This window comes from Equus przewalskii, chromosome X (genome assembly GCF_037783145.1).
Source record: "Equus przewalskii isolate Varuska chromosome X, EquPr2, whole genome shotgun sequence".
Taxonomy (NCBI): domain Eukaryota; kingdom Metazoa; phylum Chordata; class Mammalia; order Perissodactyla; family Equidae; genus Equus; species Equus przewalskii.
In genome coordinates this window covers 120122965-120142749 of record NC_091863.1, presented here as the reverse complement: position 1 = coordinate 120142749, position 19785 = coordinate 120122965, and the positions used below count along the sequence as shown (strand labels likewise).

Below are 19785 nucleotides of genomic sequence, written 5' to 3'. Positions count from 1 at the left end.
TGGACAAGGGGAGAAAGACATGAACAGATAATATGCACATACAAATATCAAAAAGGCTCTAAAGCTTGTGAAAGGATGCTCCAAGTCACTCATAATTAGAAAAATGCTAATTAAAATTACTGAGATACCATTCCTCACCCATCAGATTTACAAAAAATAAAAAGTATAGCAAACACTTTGTTGATGAGGCTTTAGGGAAAAAGACACTCTCACACATTGCTATACATTGCTGATGGGAATGCAAATCGGTACAAACTTTCAGGAGGGTAATTTGGCAATACCTTTTAACAAAATTACATATGTGTCTATTATTTTTTTGTTTTGAGGAAGATTAGCCCTGAGCTAACATCCACCACCAATGCTCCCCTTTTTGCTGAGGAAGACTGGCCCTGAGCTAACATCCGTGCCCATCTTCCTCTACTTTATATGGGGGACGCCTGCCATGGCATGGTGTGCCAAGCAGTGCCATGTCTGCACCTGGGATCCGAACCGGTGAACCCTGGGCCGCCAAAGTGGAATGTGCAAACTTAACCACTGCACCACCGGACTGGCCCCCACTTACTTTCTTTTTTTTTTTTTTTTTGGTGAGGAAGATTGTCCCTAATCTAACATTTCTGCCAATCTTCCTCTATTTTCTATGTGGGATGCCACCACAGCATGGCTTGATAAGCCATGTGTAGGTCTGTGCCCGGGATCTGAACCCTCGAACCCTGGGCCGCTGAAGCAGAGCACACGAACTTAACCACTACACCACCCGGCTGGCCCCTGTGTTTAATTTTTGACACACCAATTCCACTTCTAGAAATCTACTCTGAAGATACATCTCCAACAAAATAAAAATACATATGTAGCAGGTTGTTCATTGCATCATTGTTTATAATTGCAAAATACTGGAAACAACCTACATGCTCATACACAGGAGGGTGGCTGAATAATCTTGGGTGCATCCACCCAACAGTGCAGCTGTAACGAAAGAATGAGGAAGATCCCTATGACCTACTGCGGAGTGACAACGAGGACGTACTGTCAAGAAAAAGCAAAGCCCCAAAGCGTACTATTTATAGTATGCTGCCCTTCATGTAAGAATGAAGGGGTATACGAAAATACACAGATATCTACTCCGTTGTGCAAAAGGAAACACAGGAAAATGACTGAGGTTGGTTACTTCGAGGGGAGGAACGGAATGAGGCGGAAAGGATAGAAGCAATGGGAGGTGTCACTTTCTGTATAGTTTTGACTTTTGGAATTACGTTACTATTTCACATGCTAAAAAAAATTAAAATTAACAAGGATGGGAAAAGAAAATGTCCAAAAGGAATCTAAAGAGAAACAAGTGAACAGAACCATATTCAAATGACCACGCTGGCGGCATGGGGACGGAGAACCAGCCCAAGTAATTTTTTTAACAGTCTTCCGACAATATACCCTTAATCTAAAGACAAAGGAATTCTAAACAAATATTGTACTCTAGTTAATAGGCTTCTTTTCACAGAGCTATGGGTTAGCAACTCTGAAACTACTTTCTTTGTATTCCAGGATCCAGTAAATATATTATGGATAATAGCAGAGAGATTTCTCACTGACATAAAAGAGAGTTACGAATATGAAAAGGGGAAGACAGAAAGAACTTTGCTGTTGAATTGGAATTTAGACTTAACAGTGTGAACTCATGGTTTATAGATAGGCAGGTTGACAGAGAAATGATCACAATGATAAAATTAATAAAATACTAAAATCAATGAAATACTGGTGTGAATTAATTAATTTATTTCCCAGTTTTGTGGACTGAGAGGGCCCACTAGCAATGGCACTCCTGCAGAAATGAGCATATATCTACAACCAAGATCTTCGTTTCTAATTACCATTCTTCACTAAAAGAAACTAGGGCTCTTTGGAAGAATGGCTCATTTTAGGGCAGAAAATGTACAAGATGAGCCTAGAGCATCTTGTTGTGCCAGAAATTAAGACCATGCTCAAAGAATGCTTAGGGACATGTCAAAAAGACATAGGAGCCAGCATAAAGGGGCTCCCACTGGCCAAACCTGGGACAATTGGAGCATCAAAATAAGTAATGATAGTAAAGGATTATAACTTATCGAATAATCCATGAGTTCACCAGATATAAATAAATACATAAGTAAATAAATCATGAGGGAAGGAAAGCTCTCTCTTACAGTAGAAAGCCAAATAATAAATACAGAAGGAATGATGGAATTAGAAATTCATTATTTGGCAACTAGCATAATAAACTTGCCTCAGGCAAGGATCATCAATGGATGCTAAACTCGTGACTGAAAATTTGGGGAGTAACAGGATATTAACATGTCGTCAAAATATATTCCCATAAGATAATTACAAAAGGAAAAATAGTAACTTGACAGGAGCAACCTGGCAGGTACCACATTAACCAGGTGATCAAGGTTAATGTCACCAGTAATGAGACATATCGACATCATGTACCTCATGATATGATGCTCTGAGAAGGACACAGCATCACTTCTGTGGTGTTCCTGCCAAAAGTGGAGAACCTGAATCTAATCGTGAGGAAACATCAGACAAACTCAAAATGAGGGACATGCTGCAAAATAACTGGCCTGTACTCTCCACAAATCTTAATGCCATAAAACACAAAGACAGACTGAAGAATTGTTCTGGATTAAAGAGACTAAAGAGACATAACGACCAAATGCACTGTATGATCCTGAATTTTCTTTTGCTATAGGGGACACTATTGGGAAAATCAGCAAAATCTAATAAGGTATTTAGATTAAGATCTTTAGATTAGATTGGTACCAATATCGGCTTCCTGATTTTGATCAACACCCTATGTTTATGCAAGAGAACGTCTTTGTTTTTAGGAAATACACATTCAACTTTTATTCAGAGATAAAAGAGCAGTGCTTCTGCAATTTATTCTTACAATTTGGAAAAAGAAATAATGTGTGCGTGTGTGTGTTTGTGTGTGTGTGGAGCGGAGGAGAGGAAGAAATAGCAAGAAAATGTGGTCAAATGTTAATATCTGGGGAACTGAGTGAAAGTCTTCAGAAGTTATTTGTATTATTCCTGCAGCTTGTCTTGGAGTCGGAATTTACCTCAAGCTAAAAAATTAAATTAAAAAAGCTTAGACGTGATCAATTACCCCCCAGGGAGAAGGTGTAGAGAGCAGAGTAGAGGCCTGAGGGACAACTCTCACAAAATGCTCACAGTTGATGGCTGAGTTTCCAAGAAGCAACAGAACTGGAGTCCCCAGGCGCACACAGGCATTCAGGGAATGGTAACTGGAGCCTTCCTTCTGACAAAAGACCTGTTGCCAATGCTCCTCAAAGCCATGCTCAGTGTGGTAGACTCCAGCTGGTCCACTGATCTGCACTCAGAGTATAGCCCATGAGGCAGGAAACTGAGAATCAGAGGGCTTCTTTCAGGTAGAGCCATGGATGGATGGATGGAAGGTTGGTGGGAAGGTAGGAAGGAAGGAAAGACAGGTAGATACACGAGAGTTAAGATATTAAAGGCTACTAAAGACCCGCGGTAAAAGTACTTATGCAAAGTAATGATGATTAGCAATGTTCAGTATTGTAAATTTCAGTCCAGTCAGCAAAGAAAACACCCTGTAAAGCACAGTTTATCAGGGACCTGCTAAAATGAGAGTGTTTAACTTGAAGAGTCTAGTTATGTGCTGTCCAATATGGTAGCCACTAGGCACGCGTGCCCACTGAGGGCTGGCAGTGTGGGCTATAAGTGTAAACTACACCTTGGAAGGTGAAGACTTAGCATGATAAGAAAATGTACAATATCTCAGCAATTTTTAAGTTGATTACATGTTTAAATAATAATCTTTTAGATAGATTTGGTTAAATAAAATATATTATTAAAATTAATCTTACCTGCTTCTTTTTTACTTTTTTAATGTGGCTACCATAAAATTTAAAATTGTATGTATGGCTTTCATTCTATTTCTCTGAGAGAGCCCTGGCCTATTTGATGAATGGTTTTGCAAGTTTTTGCTCAAATCTCACCTTCTCAGCAAGGTTCTTGCTGGCCACCCTACTCCCCAACTCCCTTCCTCGATTTATTCTGTTTCAAGGCACTTATCACCTCGGATATACTATATTTTTACTTATTAATCTTCTCTATCATTGGTCTCCCCCACTAGACTACCGTCCATGAGAGTTCTGTCTGTTTTGTTCACTCTCGTATCATCACCCTGACACATCATTAATTTGCATAAGTTCTTTCACTTTGGCTATTTAGTAGCCTTAACTCTCTTCTTAACTCTCATGTATCTGTCTATCCTTCCTTCCTTCCATCTGTCCATCCATCCATCTATTCTCCAACAGTGCCTGTCGCATAGTAAATATACCAAATATCTGTGCTGAATCAATTTCTCAAAATGACTTTTGACCAGTTCTTGAATTGACCAGCACTGAAATTCCAGTTTTGGGTTACTCTGGGCTCTAGTTTCATACTGACCCCTGACCTGGTCAAATGGGAGCGGAGAGGCAACCCAGTGTGTCCCACCACCTTCGAGGGTCCACAGCAGAGAGAAGGGTCTTAGGCACTGCCTGCCTTTCCCACTTCCCTCTTTGCCTTAATTTCAACGCCAAAGCTCTTAGCAAAACTAAGTGGGAGGGAGAGAACAGATACATTTTTTCCAAAAAGCAGACAGCCATCAGGAACTACGTGGGCAGAGAAGCTCATCTACTTGAAAGTACTCGGCCATTTCATTTTTCTTGGACTAGAAGTCTACCTACCTCTTTCAATGATTCAGATGATAGGGGAATTTTTCCTCTAGAAAGGGTTTAAAGGTCATACACTGCACTGGTCAAATCACAGCCTCCAAACAGAACAGTCCAACCCACTAAGAGGAAAATCTCAGAGAGCCGTCTACCCCTCTAGGCCAGCCTTTCACTGTAGTGATAGGAACTGTGGGGACCACAGAGGAAAAGGGACTTGCCCAAGGTCACACAGTCAGGCTTAGAGCTGGGCCTGGCACTCAGGCAGCCACCCTCCAGCCCAGGGTCCCCCTGGCTCTGCACCCCGACACTGATCCAGTACCAGGCCAGAGGATGTGGGGTCTGGACACAGATAAGAGGGGGTTTGGCTAGAACCAAGAGAAATAGCCCCAGAGCTGATGGCTGAGGGATGAGCCGGGCAGATTTTGTAAACAACCCATGAGCTATAGGTGGCCAACACACTTATGAGATTCAAAAACAAACAAGTAAGCAAACACTCTGAGTACTGGGAGTGCAAACAGCTGAGAAACTACAAGCTGCTCCTAGACAAGACAAACTATTACTTATCACAAAAATAAGGGTGGGGTGGCTTATATTTTTACATATATAGTGAAAAGTCTGCAAATAGGAAGTCAAACCTAAGACAGCCCATATGTTTAAATTAAAATAATTCCAAATAACAGGCCCCCAAGGACCGCCCCCCATTATTAAAAAAATTGTTTTATTTTAAATTAGGCGTCGGTACAAGACTAACAAAATTCAATATTTACTTTAGCTGAAAGCTCTTGGTTGTCAGGGGCTGGGATGGGGGATAAAAATTCCTTTTTGATAAGCTACTATTTGATAGCTAGAAATCAAAATCTCTCAGCCCTATAATCTGCTGCCCGCAGGCCCATACTAAGCTGGAGGCCTGGATGCTTCTGTAAGGGTCTGTGAGGTACCGGGTGGAGCAAACAGCCCCAGGGTAGGCTGAGTCCCAGACTAGCTTGGCTCCCAGCAGCTTTTGGGTGGATCCAGCCCCAGCATCCGCGCGTGCAAAACCAGGGGTCTCCAAGCGAACTTCCACTTTCCACATTCTTTGGTCCTACATAAACATCTATTAACTCTTTTCGTGTTTATCCAAACTTCTAGAACTGTGCTCCTCTGTGTAACAGTCACAGCCCCCACCTGCCAAACTAAAATGAAACCCCTACACTTTCAAGTCTCTGGTCATTTCAAAAAGAATAAATTAGGATTTATCCTTTTCAAATACTTCAAGCAACTTGGAGTTTAATTTGCCACTCAGAGAATAATGGAACGTCAGACCTACAGGAGCCTTTCGGATTCCCTCAGTCAATTCCTTCATTGTACAGATGGGGAATCTGTACAACGGACCTGGAGCTGGGCCTGGAGCACACGTCAGCTGACCCCCAGGTGGACATTCTTCCCCCTATAGCGCCAGCGACCCCTCCCAGACGCAGAAAGCTGGTCCCAAAGGGTGAATCTTCCAAAGGGCAGGCACCAACTGCCACAGCTGCCAATTTACGGGACCACCATCCTTTTGGTTGATTATGTGAAGATGCCTAAAATTGCTGGGTGGCATCTGCTTTCAAGTAACTTGCGCATTCCTCCCCCTCCAGATGAATAATGAAGCTAAGGCCGAGACGCTCCAGCAAAGGCTGGGAATCGGCGCCACTCTGCATAATGACCCGGTACTGAACACTCATTTTCAACATGATCTGCACTTAACCAGCCCTGGCAAATCTGGCTGGTTTAACAAAAGAAAGAAAGGGTGGGGGGACACCTCAATCTGTTTGCAAGCCAGTTCAAAGCAAACCAGCACTCCTCTTTATAAAGGAGAAAGCCCAAGCTCCTAGCAACACGCTCCCTTCCAAAAGGTTCCTAACTTGGGTGTGGGGGAAGGGAATCCACGGCTCTACAAATGTGTGGCTGCCTCGACTCTGCAACTGCGTAGCAACCGGCTCTGCAAGGCCAGGATCATCCTCTGAGGGTTCAAAGGGCTTTCCAAACCTGCTATTTACTCTCTCGCGCAGACGTGGAGGACCTGAGCATTCGTTAGAGCCAGGTTAATCTGATGATGGGGTTGTGTTTTTCAGAGAGGTGAAAAGATACTATTGTTAAGGAGCCAGAGAGCCTGGAGGGAGCACAGGCCTAACGAGGGCCAAGGACATAGCTTCATGCTCATCTGTGTTCTCTCAGGGCACCAGACCCGTTATGTGACCTTCAGCAAGCACCGGCTCCTCTCAGGGCATCAGTTTCCCCATCTGTGGCTTAAGAGCCCTACCGGTCTTGCCATGGGGAATCTTTCCACATTTGTTTGAAATGAGTCCAGCCAGCCTCTTCTCTCCCAGGCGGACTCCCCCACTAAAGTGGCTGCAGGCTCCTCCCGAGGCTCCCCTCCCTCAGGACAGGGCCCTGGCCAGACCTCAGGGCAGGTCCACCACCCGGTTTTCATAAGAAGCTGACCAGGGCTTTCCAGGGATTTCAGGGGAGAGTCGAGGATCCACTATTCTCTCCTGACATAAGGTGGGACAGCACTTGAATGTGGACAACCAAACCAAACCGCGTGCCTTCTCGGATCCCATTTGTTAACTTCTGTGGCAGGCGGACATGGAACCTCCTCCAGGGCACTGGGCCAGATACACACACCCTGGACCCACTCCGGAGCCACTGAGGGCTGGGCAAGCAGGACCCCTAACCAGGTGTGGCCTCCGGAACTGTCTAGATCCCAGACACACTGTGTGCCCTGGGAGGTCTCTCCCAAGCCAGAGACTCTCTTATGCTAGCTTGCCTGGGTGTAACTTATGCAATATCAAAGGAAGGGACAAAAGGTCTTTTCATGTCAAAAGAGACCTGCTTTGCTTTTGGTAAATTTCTCAGGCCAAATGGGAAGGCAAAATGAAGAGTGACCAGTGACACTAAAGAGAGCAACCCGAGCGTGTGCCCTGAACATGATGTTTGCAAGACAATCTCACCAATACCGGCTCACTGGACTCTCCCAAGATGCCTTAAGTTAGGTAGGGCTGGCATTCTCATATTTCCTTCTGACGACCGAGGACACTGTAGCTCGGGTAGGTTCACAGACTTTCTTAAAATCCTACAGCTGGTCAGTGTCCTGCACTGAAGGCAAAGCTCATTGTTCTTCCTACATTACAGTGGTGACCAGGGATGGCTACGCAATCTGGCACAGCCCAAGGCACCATACTGAGGAGTTCTTAACCTGTCTCAAAGGATCTCTGAGGGAGCCATGAATGGGCCTCCAGAAGGCTCTGAAATTAGGCACAACATTACACAGACTTGTGCAGTGGTCTAAGGAGAAGACCCACAGCTTTCATCAGATACTCAAAGAAGTCTGTGATCCACAAAAGGCAGAGCTGCCCTTGCTCGAGAGAGACAGGAATCATTTTTGTTAGGATTTGGAGCTCAAGAGACCAGCTGGGGTCGACTTCCCTGGGGGCCAGTTCAGGAGAACCTTGGCAGCCAGGTGGTCGGCCGTTCTGCAATCTCATGAACAGAACCAGCTTTGTGTGTGGTACCACTTGGGGGGTCCAAGAGGGCCTCCCTAACCCCTGAACACCTCCTACCTGCTCCCTAAAGAGCAGATGCTCTCCAAGGTATGGCTACCTTTGCATCCTTAATTCAAGTTAGAGGTTCCAGATTCTCCCGAGGAAGGGAGTCACACTAAGGTAAAGAGGGCTAAGGATAATGCCTTTCCAGGTAAGGAGCAAAGAGTGGTGAGGGGCAGGGGTGGTCTAGGACCCAGGAAGGGGAAGGTGGGAGGACTGAACTAGAACTTGGTTTGCTCAGGATTTTGCAAAGGGCCAACCCAAAGGCATGCCTGAAAAGGCCGGACAGCCTGTCCCCAGCCATGTGGGAAACAAGGGCTTCAGACCTAGCTCTTTCTATCTGGGTACCACCTTCCTGAAAGGATGTGCTGACGATAAGAGAGACAATGTCAGCTTCTAGTTCTCAACTCAAGGGGCAAAATGTGCTCTAAAAGGCGAAGTGCCCCTACTTCCTGGGAGGAAATGAAGAGTGATCATGTTTCTCTGCCACTGAGATAGGAGTGAGTGAGAGTGTGTGTGTGTGTGTGTGTGTGTGTAAAAGTTCGGTTCTCCAGGACTGCCCAGACACGGAGATGAAGCCCCACAACCGCCTAAGCTGGCCGTCACTCTCATCCCACGTCTACTTCAGTGGACTTGGAAATAGGAAGCAAACGATGCTGCTGTGAGCAACTCCCGCCCAGGGTCTGAGAAGCCAGAATCCTCCGCCACCCCAGAGCAGATGATGGGCCTTTGGCTCCCACATCCACTGCTGCCATTTGGGAAGGTGAGGACGAAAGAGATTTGTAGAACTGCCAAGGGGCTGTTACTCTGGGGGGCGCAGGGAGGAGGAGGCAGAGAGGCCTGCTTGGAGACTCCCCGTCGGGTTAATCTTGCAATTTCATTGTCACCACGCTCTGAACAGGTTCTGCCTCAGGAGCAGGCCCTTGGGAGGCTCCAATTTGATAACAGCCTCACCTCTGCTGTGGGACAAGACCTCACCACCCTCCTTATTAGCGGGTGGAAAGGGCTCCCAGGCTGCCCTACTGCGTGGGGCATTAGTCACGCTCCAAAGGCAACAGACAGGCCGTGCGTCGGAGCGCGGGCTGCTCCCCTGGGATTAGTGCAGTGACTCTCCTCTGTATTTGCAGGGCTCATTTTGAGGGCTGTGGCTGCGACTAACACAATAATGCTCTTTACCCCATCGCTAGGGGATCACTAGAAACAACCAGATTGTTCACTTTAATTCGAATGTCAGCACAATTATTTTAACACCAAGTGTGTCAGATTTGACTCCATATCCCTGATATTAATTTTAGAGTGGTGGTGAAACGAAATGGCATACTTCTTTGAGCTTTTGTTACAACATGTTCGTGCAGCAAACTGTGAAGAAAATGTAGTAATTAGAGGTTAAATTAATCCTTGACAGACAAGCAGCTTAGAAATGCAGTGCCCTCCTCCCCAAACCTAGCCTGATGCATGCCAGTCTTTCAGTATTAGACACTCAAAGCATGTGACGTTGGCAACCACACTGAAACTACTGTCCCACTTAAAATTCCGAGGTCGGCACTGGAACTTCCAGATATTAACAGTGAGATCTCATTAAGAACAAAACCCAAACAACCCTGCAAATGGCAACAGAGCCCACCCAGCCAAGCCCTCCAAGGGGCTGGCTGCCCAACTCTCTATCAGTGACTTGCAAACAAAACCAGATGAGACACACTCCTTTCCGAGGCGCCAATGCCTGGGCCCCAGATTGATCCTTAACTTACAACGTCTCATCTTCACCTAGCTCTAGACTTTGAGTTCTGATTCCAATATGCCCCTCAGCTGTCCTAACAATGCTCAGCAAAGCACACAGTGACACAGGGCAGGTTACGTTACATCATAAGGAAAAATGGCCCTCCTCCACGCACTGCATTTCCTCTCAAAACGGAAGCCTGTGAGCCCACAGCATGGGTACAACATGGATGTTCTGGACCCAACTACTTGGTCGAGAGTGAGAGTCCAGGCTTCTGTCTACTTCAGGCTCCCTTCCCTGTGTCCCCTCAGGAAAGTCGGGCCCCCTCTCTGGGCCTCACTTTCCTCTTCTGTCAAGTCACAGAGCTTTACTCTTCTAGCTTGACAATTCTCCGTCTTTCAGCATCTGAGTTTGTTGGTGAGTTGGGGCATCTACGCCAACTATGTGCAGAAACTGTGGTCAACCAGCTAACGGGACCACAAAAAGGCAGGCAGAGCTGGATTCCATCCCCATCCCACTCTGTGTCACCGAGCCCCTAAAGGAAGCTGGAGGTGGGGGTTTCAGGTTCAAATGCTGGGCAAAATATAAAAGCACTCTTCATTGAGTGGGGGGTGGGGGTAAGGGGGCTTCGGAACAATTGGACGGAGTACTCGAGATAGCCCAAGGTGTTCAGGACAACTTGACTTGGTTCTTGTCCTGCTTTTAGTTCCCAAAGGCCCACAATTCCTAAAAAATAGAAGGCACAAAGCTGAGGCCATCAGGCCCTTCTGACCCAGATGCCATTCACTAGTTCTGGCCCTGCGGCCTCCAGTGGCCTCTTCTAGAATCAGCAGAAATGTGTCCCTATGGCCCAGTGTCCAGGTACTCCCGTGGCTGGAGAAAAGGAGGAAAAACAAGGGCCAGCTGGCCAGGTTCCCTTCTAGCATGACGAAATCCCACAGTCAGCCCCATCCTCCTCTGGGCCTTGTGGAACAATTCTCAGCCTTAAGAAAATAGCATTTCCCAAACCCCACTTAATGGTTATTTACCCGGCAGAGTGAGCAGCAGGGTACACTGGGAGAAGGCAGCTGGGTACCCCTACCCCAAGGAAATGGGGAGACTGTGAGGCTGGGACCCAGGCTGTGCAGAAAGGGGCGCTGGCTGCCCCGAGGTCAGAAGGCAGCCAGGGTAGGACTGGGTTCCGATGAGTGGGCTTCTCCTCCAGGAGGAGGAAGAGCCCACCCTCACATAGGCGAGAGAGGAGGAAGGAGTCTGAAGCTGGGATTCCAGGGAGGTCCAGAGGAACCTCTCTAGACAAAGAAAGTTCTTGAAGACTTTGCAAAGGGCTTTTTCCTTCTGGTGCTCCTAGGCCCTATCTCTGGAAGCCTTTACTCCGGGGGGCCCACAGCCAGTGAGGCCCCTCGCTATGCCTCACTCTGGGGGATCTTTCTGGGTTGTGAGAAAGCTGATTGCTTTGGAAATTATGAAGAGGTCGCATTTTAGTGGGGGGACTTGAGGCCCGAAGGAAATTGGGGATGCTCTCTGAATGGGGAGGAAAAAACGGGATGGGGGAAGAAGGGAACCCAACTCTTTTGCTTCCCTCCCTTCTCCCTGCAGAAAATGCTCCTGGGGCTTTAGCAGGCCCGGGCTGGTCGTTTGGGAGCAGGACCTGACGGAGCCTGCGCATCCGCCATCCTTGCAGGTAAATACTTTATAACACAAGCTACTGCTCCTCACCTCTATGGGACCCTCGAATAACTGCCCCTCAGCTCCGTGGGGCCTGTTCTTCTTCCTCTGCTCTATTTGCAGACTAAATGACAACAATGAAGACAAAAACAAGTACTAAGCACTGCAGTAAAACCACATCAGGTTCACGCAGATTTACGAAGTCTCCTTCCTCACAGTCCCGAAGCTGTTTAAGGACTCAGTGTCTGAAAAAGCAGACTGCTTTCGACTGAGCTTCGGGATACTTCTCTCCTGCCATACAGTTGACTGGTGCTGCCTAGGTTACCCCTCGGTGGCGTTGTGAGAGGTGTATGACGGGAACTGGGTTATTGTGCTGATCCATAGTAACCGACTCCTGTTCCGCCATCATTTATCTCCCTCCCCAGCCACATCTGGGTTGGTCTATTCACACTCTCAGCATTCTATCTGCTCCAACAAACACTCAGCCTTTTCTGCTTGGATAAGGAGATTTTTTAGTTACATCCATTATATGTGTATCAACATTTATGGCAGCAAGATAATTGCCAAAGAGCTCAGAGGATAAAAGGTCCTTCTTCATAATGTTCACAGCCCCCCATCCGTTTAAAAAAAATCAATATTAACATCAAGCAGGACAGGGACAGATTCTTGCATGGCTGCTGTGTCTTCAAAGTTGGAAATGTGGTTTTTAAAAAACACCCAGCTGGATTAGGAAGAAAAGAAAAGGTTCAACACTGAGTTCAGAGTCCATACCTCAGTGGGGCACATGCGTGTAGAAGGGAGGCCTTTTTGTCCTTGAAACCTTTGCTAAATAACTGCAAAGCAGCAAATCTGCTCTATATTAGATGAGTCCTTTGGAAACACGCCAGTCTAATTTCAAAGAGTCTAGATCCTGTTATCTGTAAACCAACCCAATGGTCAGGAGGCCTGCCGTCAATAGATTAGGGGGACTGGACAAGAAGCCCTGCGGGTGGCCTCCCAGCCTCCACCATGGATGCTTCTGGCTTAGAAGCCCACACTGGCAAAAGACACAGAGAGAGGGAATGTTTGCCACTTTTACAGTGTTTTGATTGGCTTTTGGCCATTTCCTACTCTTTCCTCTTCTTGCTGCCCCTCAAAATCTACCCCCATCTCTTTACATACCTAGCTGTTTTCCCCATTGCTGTCTCACTTTCACAGAAAATGACTATTTCATTCACAAATCAGTGTTAGAGCTGGAAGGGACTCAGACTCCGAGGTCACGAAGGGGGAAGGAGGAACAATGAGGGAGGACGGACTTGCCCGAGATCACTCTGCTAATAAGTGGAAAGAGTGTTCTAGAACACAAGTTTCCCAGCTCCTAGGCTATTTAATTATCTCTCCAATGCACTGCTGCAGAAAAAAAATCAGAATCTTAAAAAGAAAAAGATTTACTGTGCATAGGAAGCCCCTTTTAACTAGGGGAGTGGTCCAACTGTTGGCAGAAGAGCCGCTTGTTCCCGAGGAGCAAGTGAGCTTCCTAGGGCTGATCTATTAACAGGTGCGCTGTAAGCCTTAGGTGATCAGCTTAAAAGGGAAAAATGATATTAAATGTGCTGGCCAAGCTTGAAAAAAAATCCCTTTTCTTAATGAAAAAGATTGCTAACAGTAAATCTCCTACCTTAAGATGCACCCCCACCCCCACCTCCACCCCAGCAACAGGCTATTTCCTGGTTGAGTTTAAAAATCCAATGACGTTCCTGTTTCAACCCACACATCTGTGTCACTGTCAGCGTCAGTGGCAGGAAAACAGACGAAGTCACCCTTTGCTAATGATTTCCTAACATGGAATTTCCTTGTATCTCCCCAAGCTTTTTCTTCTTCCAACGCCAAAATGTTTTTTTCCCTCTCTCAAACACACTGTACTGAAGGAAAACTGAAAATGGGCATGGCCGGGGAGGATGATTTCTAAGGAGATCTTATAAGGAAGAGCTGCAGCTCTTCGCGATATTTTTAACGGGGGTGGGGTACTGCTCGTTTTTCTAAAGCCAGTCCGAAGGAAACAGAGAGATTTCCTCCAGGCATCTGGGAATCTCTCAGCCCCTCTCTTTCCCTTTCCCTTGCCTCCTTCTTCCCAAGTTCCACTTTCAGCAACATGCTTACATCGGTGTCGGAGGAAACACACTCACACACCGGAGGCACACATGGGGAGAGGCCACAGCAGCCCCCAGAGCAGGGGACAGGCACTGGAGAGCCAGCAAAGCACAAAGCAATACAGGAACCCATTACGGTTCTCCTCTGGAGAATATCCTATTTAATAGGCAAACTGGGCATCCAGAGAAAACCAGGCTGTTACTTTAAGGGGAAGAAGCTGATTAGCTGCTCTGGCTGGCACCAAACAGCTGGTCTGTCCGGCAGGTTCAAGGCCATTTCAGCTTCTCTCTTATGGAGGCACCATATGTTCCATCTCACACATCAGCAGCTTTATTTTCCAATGATCTTGCTCCAGAAGGGAAGCACAAAGGGGGGAGGAGAAGGTAGAGCCCATCGTTTACCCTTTGAGTACTTTCTTGCGGTTTAGATGCAGTTGGGACGTGTGTATTGGGGGTGGGGGTGGGGGGAGTTAAGCTTCAGCATCTATTCCAAAGACCGGAGGGGAGTGGAGTGGGGGAAAGACATGCGAAAAGGCACAAATAACATGTCGCCAGGAGATTAAATGGGAAGAGGGGGCGGGGGCGGCGAGAGAATGGGAGGAATCTGACTTTGCTCCCGAGACCCACCAGTCGAGTTTGCGCCCCGCCCACTTCTCCTTATTTGTCAAATTTCCTTATTGTTAGTATTCCTTTTCCGAATAAACTTTACAAGGAGAGAAGCGGACCGCTTTGGGGGACGGGGGCAGCCAGGCCGACAGGATGGAGAAAGGTTACTTCTAACATGAAGTTTAGCATTCCTCAGTTCCAGCCTAGGTTCTCAGAAGTTTGTGGACGAGGGCAGGTGTAAAGGGTAGGGGCCGGGCTAAATCCTCAGTCCAACTAACGCCGGCAGCCGATGCGTCCTGGACACCTCAAGTGCCCGGCGCTGGGTCCGTGCAGAGGCGGCACGGTCCGGAGGTGCATCCTCGTCCCCACTGCCAGCCCAGGCTGCAGGAACCTCGAAGGTGGCGGTGCCGACTCCCTCCCTGCCGCCAAACAAAGGGGGCCCGCGGAGCGTTTGAGCCCGTCGGGGGTGGGGGGCGACGGCAGGAGGGCGGGGGAAGGAGTGATGAGCGTAGCCGCGGGGTGGCGAAAGCCTCAGAGTCGCCGCCGTCGTCTCGGCCACTGGCGGGGGCGACAGCCGCCCTGAGCCAGGGCGGCGAGGGCCGCGGGCTGCAAAGCGAAACCGAGGAAAGGGCGCCCCCTATGCCCGCGCCCCAGAGAGCGCAGCGGCGAGCCGCGTCTGCTCACCCCGCCGAGCGTGCGCCGCCTCTGGCCTCCGGGCCCGTCCGCTCGCGGAGCCGCCCGCCAGGCCGTCCGGGCCGCCAGCGCCCGGGGTGTACACCGCCGGCAGGCTGGGCGCACGGCGGGCGGGCTTCAGGAGCCGAGGGCTCCCTACACCTTCCGGGGTTCCGGCGGAGGATCTTCGAAACACCGCCCCCTCCCCCACCGCCTACACTTGCCCTACTGTCCCGAGCGGCTGGAAGCCACTGGGAGGCAACCGCCCCCGCCCCCTGCCTCTGTGTCCCTTTCCATTTCCCTCTCTCCAGCCTCCTGGGAAACAAAGGGGCTTTTTATAAAGCGGATTGTTGGCGGCAGCGGCGGCGGGGGTGGGAGGGAGGGGGGATCTATAAAGACAAGAAGAGGTGGGGTGGGGGAAGAAGCTGCGCGGCCTCCGGGAGCCCTGATCGGCGGCGGCCAGGAAGCCCCCGCGGGTGCGCGGCCGACCCCGCCCGACCCGTGGGCACCCGGGCGGAGGCCCGCGCCTGCCAATGGCCTGGCTGCGCCTCTGCGATGCTGCTCGCCAGGTTACCGCAGCCCGGGAACAGGATCGCCCGGGGCCTGGGGCCCGGGCCGGTGGGGGCGGCGCGATTCCCGCGGGGGTCTCCCCTGGGAGACCCGGGCCCTTTTCCTAGACAACTCTTTTGAAATTGCTCGGGCTCGGGGAGACTTTGCCTCTTTGTTCCAGCGCGGCCGCCTCTCGTACGCTCGCCTCGCTCGCCCTCACAGACAATGTCCCCGAGGTGGCCTTGGTCGGCTACCCGCAAACGACACGTTTGCCGTGGGGACAGCGCCCCGGGGGCATTCCTTCTACTGCCAAACAACGACAGGCTACCCCAGCAAGTGGGGTCCCTTCTCCCCACGTTCCCCAGCCATCGTGTGCCTCCACCCGCGCGCACACTCACACCCACACTCGGGTGCCCCGCTCAGCCGCACCCAGCTGCAGGAGCGCGACCAGGCGAAGCCCCCAGCCCGAGGTGCGTCTGTTTGCTCAGGTTCCGACGACTTCAGGGCAGTTTTCTGGCAGGCTAATCCTATTAGTGTCTGCACGGTCCGCATTTAATCACGGATCAACATCAGACGGCATGGTCAGCTTTCCAAGCGGCTTCGGACACAGTGCATGGGGACGGAGTCTAGCCGAGCCAAGTAGCCACGAAAAGTATTTGGCGGCGCTCCGGGGGGCTTCCCGCCCGCCCTGGCCGGCACCGGGCTCTGCCGCTGCTCCGAGGCCTGGGAGCTCAGAGCGCGGGGGCGCCGGGAGGTCTGGGCAGAAGCCCAGTCGGAACTGTCTCGAGCCACCAGCTCTCCTCGGGGCTGCTCTCCAGAGGAAGATTTGGCAGGGGAGGGAGCGCAAGGCAGCGGGCTCGGCGCGCGCGCACACTCCACACTCCCGCTCCGCGGCGGCAAACCCGGTTGGGGTGGGGTGGGGGGAAATCCTGTGCCCAGCGCCCACAGCCGAATGGCCCAGGCTCAGGGAGCTGGCATGCGAAGGCAGCGTCGCCAGTGGCATCCGGGCTGCAAGCGGCCCGGAGGCGCCGGGACGGAGTAGGAGCTTCCCCGGTAGCCTGGCGCGGCCAGGGGAGCCCGCGTGGCTCGCGTCCCTCTGCCTTCCCTCCCCGGTACTTGGCTGCTCCTGCCCGATTCCAGACGCCCGGTGGGCGCCGGTGAGCAGGCAGAGGCCGCAGTCCCGAGCGATTCGAGCTGCGCTTAGTCCAGCCCGGCCAGTCCGAGAGGGGGGCGGCCGCGCGCAGCGCCAGGTGGGCCGTACGCTCAGAGCAAACTTTGGGGTCCCTCTGCCCTCAGCATCCCCGAGCCCTGGCTCCTCCACGATGGGGACCACAAGTGGGGGCCACAAGTGCACCCTGGAGACCCCACAGCAGTCGCGCCTCTCGCGCCCGCCCTCAGCCTTACCGTGCTGCGGAGCTCCAGCGGCGGCGGCGGGGGCAGTGCCCGAGGGGCGGGCGGCCGCCGGCGCGGGCAGCCTGGCCTCGGGCGCCTGCCGAGTGGCGCGGCCCGGTTGCAGATCACCCCCTGGCTAGCGGCCGGTGCCCCCGCGCCCGCCCGCCGCCGGCCGCTTCAGCTCGAGGCCAAGTTCATGCCGGCGGCGCTGCAGTGGCGGCCCAGATCTCCTCGCTCCATTCCCACCGCCCGGCTCCGCGCCGCGCGCCCGGAAGGTGGAGTTTCGGGGGTTTAAGTTACTGATAGGCATTTCTCACTGCTGTGTCACTCGGGGAGGAGGAGACACGCACGCCGCACACTCACACACCCTCACACTCACGGCGACGAGCGGCTCCGGCCTTAAAGGGGAAGCCACGCTGCCCCGCCCGCGACCCCACCAGCCCTGAGCCCGAAACGACGCGTTTCCAGGCCTGGATGGGGCCAGGGGCAGCGGAAGAGCAGCGGCCGCCTGAGGGGCCTATCGGGCCCTCCTGCCACTTTTAAAAAAGGAAAGCGGCTGAAGGCTGGCTTCGCTGTGGTCGTCTCATTTCTCCAGTCAACTCCAGTCAAAGGCAGCTGGGAGGAACGGGAGGGAAGGAAGGGGCACGGGTGCACTTACCTTGGTGGCTCCGCAAGCAGCGGGAGGCGGTAGGTGCCCTCGGCAGCAGGTGGCCCGCCTAGACGATGCGCTGATGGGGAGAGGCGACAGCGGGGTGACCAAGCGCTCCCGGGCACGAGCGGATGCAGCTCGCCCCAGGGCCGCAGGCGGAGCCCCGCGCACTTGGGAAACCCGCACGAGGCAGGTAGACTTCCCGCGTCTGGGCAGAGACAGCTGATGAGCGGTTCGCGCCCCTGACCCAGGAGAGCGAGCAGAGAGAGCGGGAGTGCCAGCACTCACCAGCGACAGGGCGAGAGAGCGCGCGAGACTGACAGAGCCCGAGAGAAACAGAAGGAGACCGTGGGAGACAGAGAGAGGGAGAGACAGAAACCGAGAGGGGCACCGACAGAGACCAAGAGAAAACACGGACATAGAGTGGTAGAGAGACACCGTGCGAAAGATAGAGAGACATGGCAGACCAGATCCCTGGAGGACCCCGGAGCGGCACAGGGACGGAAGTCCCATCGTAAAGTAGCCTGTTCCACACCGCCACCCCCCCCCCCCCCACACACACCCTTTCCCATTCTCAGCAGAAACTGACCCAAGAGCTAGCGGCCCTCCTCGCCCTCGCCCTGGGAGGGCGCTCACCTTCAGTAGGTGGCTGCCGAGTGGAGAGCGCCCGTCCCACTGCCGAAACGTCTGCTCGATAGCTCCCGCCGGGACGGCCAAGCCGACCTGCTGTGACGGCAGTGGGGACTAGAGCTCTCAGGTGGCAGCTACTGAACTGCACCCGCCCCCCTCCTCGCCGAGCGTCCCCCTCCCCTCTCTCGCAGCTCTCTCACCCTCCACCCGCCCTCTCCCTCCTCCCGCCCTCTCCCTCCTCCCCTCCTCCTATGCCCGCCACCACCCAACCCCCACCCTCGCCTCCACGCGGACCATGTCTATGCTGACCGCCCCTGTGCTCAGCCAGGAGCCTAGAGGCGCCCGCGACAGTCTCCCGCCCCACTGGCCCAGGGCCGGCGAAGCCCCTGCCCGAGCTGGGCTGGACTGGCCCGCTCTGCACGGGGTTATCCCGGGGCAGACACCTGCAGCTTCTGCAGAAACATGGGTTCCTTCTGAACTGCCCGGCGGGCTAAAGCGCGCTGTCTGCCCTCTGCCCTGGCGCCGCGGCCGGCCGGTGGCTCCCCTGTCCTTATTCCCGGAGGCTGGCCTGTGCCCCTTCTCCAGGGTCCCCGCCCAGGGTGCATTTCCTAACCTGGACTTCTGCGGCGGTGGCAGCGGCGGCGGCGAGGACTAAGCTCAGCCCACGGACGCCGCGTCTGGTCCGACAGCAGCAGCGGACAGCGAAGCTCCAGAGACCGCTCTCAGCTCCCGCCCGCACCTCTGAATAGCGACCTGTCATCACCACATCTGGTCGCACTCGGCCCAGCCGAGGGCCAGGAATAAAGGGGTGGGCCCGCCGCCCACTCGGCCCCTCCCTCCCTCCACGCCCACGCCCTCGGCCTGCAGAAAACGCTGGGGCCCCCTCCGAGGACCAAGCAAAGTCCCTTCGTGGGCTGCGTAGGCGCAACCGAGCTGGGCACTTGCCTCCGAATGTTTCCCGAAGTTTCCTGGCTGAGCTGCTGCGTCCCGGGGCCCAACCGCGAGGCACAGGTGTCGGACTCCTGCTCCGAAGCCCCCGTACCAGGGCCAGCAGGGCCCACTGGGGCGCGGTGGGGGCACGCGGCTCAGCCGGGCTGTTGGGAAGGAACCCACCTTGGTCCCACGCAGCCGGGGCTGCTCTGCAGAGGGCCCGTGGCCAGGAGAGGGTATTGCTCTCCGGTGATTGAACTGATCTCAGTCCTTACCTTCACTCCAGATGAGGCCGTAGTGGAGTCTTGGCCCTTGGACTGTCTGGGTCCTGCAGGCAGGGAGAGTCATCCTAGAATGGCTATGCCTCCCTAGAGCAAGAGAAAGCTCCTGAGTACCTTGAAGGGAATCCGGTTAAACAAAGGGGAACTGGGGATCCCTGTGTCTATCACAGGGCGTTGCAGGGGGTTTTTAAAGTGCACTGCTCAAGGAGGTGGAAGATGGGGTTCTATTCCCAAACACCTCCATTCCATCCTCATATCACTTCCCC

At 52.4% G+C, this 19785-nt stretch overlaps 1 protein-coding gene across 11 annotated transcripts in view; it reads right to left on the bottom strand.

Annotated features, from left to right (window-relative positions):
• Positions 1 to 19785, bottom strand: part of MAMLD1 (mastermind like domain containing 1) — a 224647-nt gene that overhangs the window by 107892 nt on the left and 96970 nt on the right. For 2 of the 11 annotated variants that reach the window (XM_070606167.1, XM_070606168.1), the window contains exons 4-8: positions 19514 to 19606; positions 19254 to 19402; positions 18922 to 19061; positions 18315 to 18404; positions 17688 to 17757 (exon numbers count right to left, since the gene is read on the bottom strand). The gene's annotated coding sequence lies outside the window, so the exon portion shown is untranslated. Of the gene's footprint in view, positions 1 to 17041; positions 17307 to 17687; positions 18232 to 18314; positions 18466 to 18921; positions 19079 to 19253; positions 19403 to 19513; positions 19607 to 19785 lie in introns of those variants that run through there. The other 9 variants (XM_070606171.1, XM_070606163.1, XM_070606165.1 and 6 more) reach the window with 7 other exon arrangements.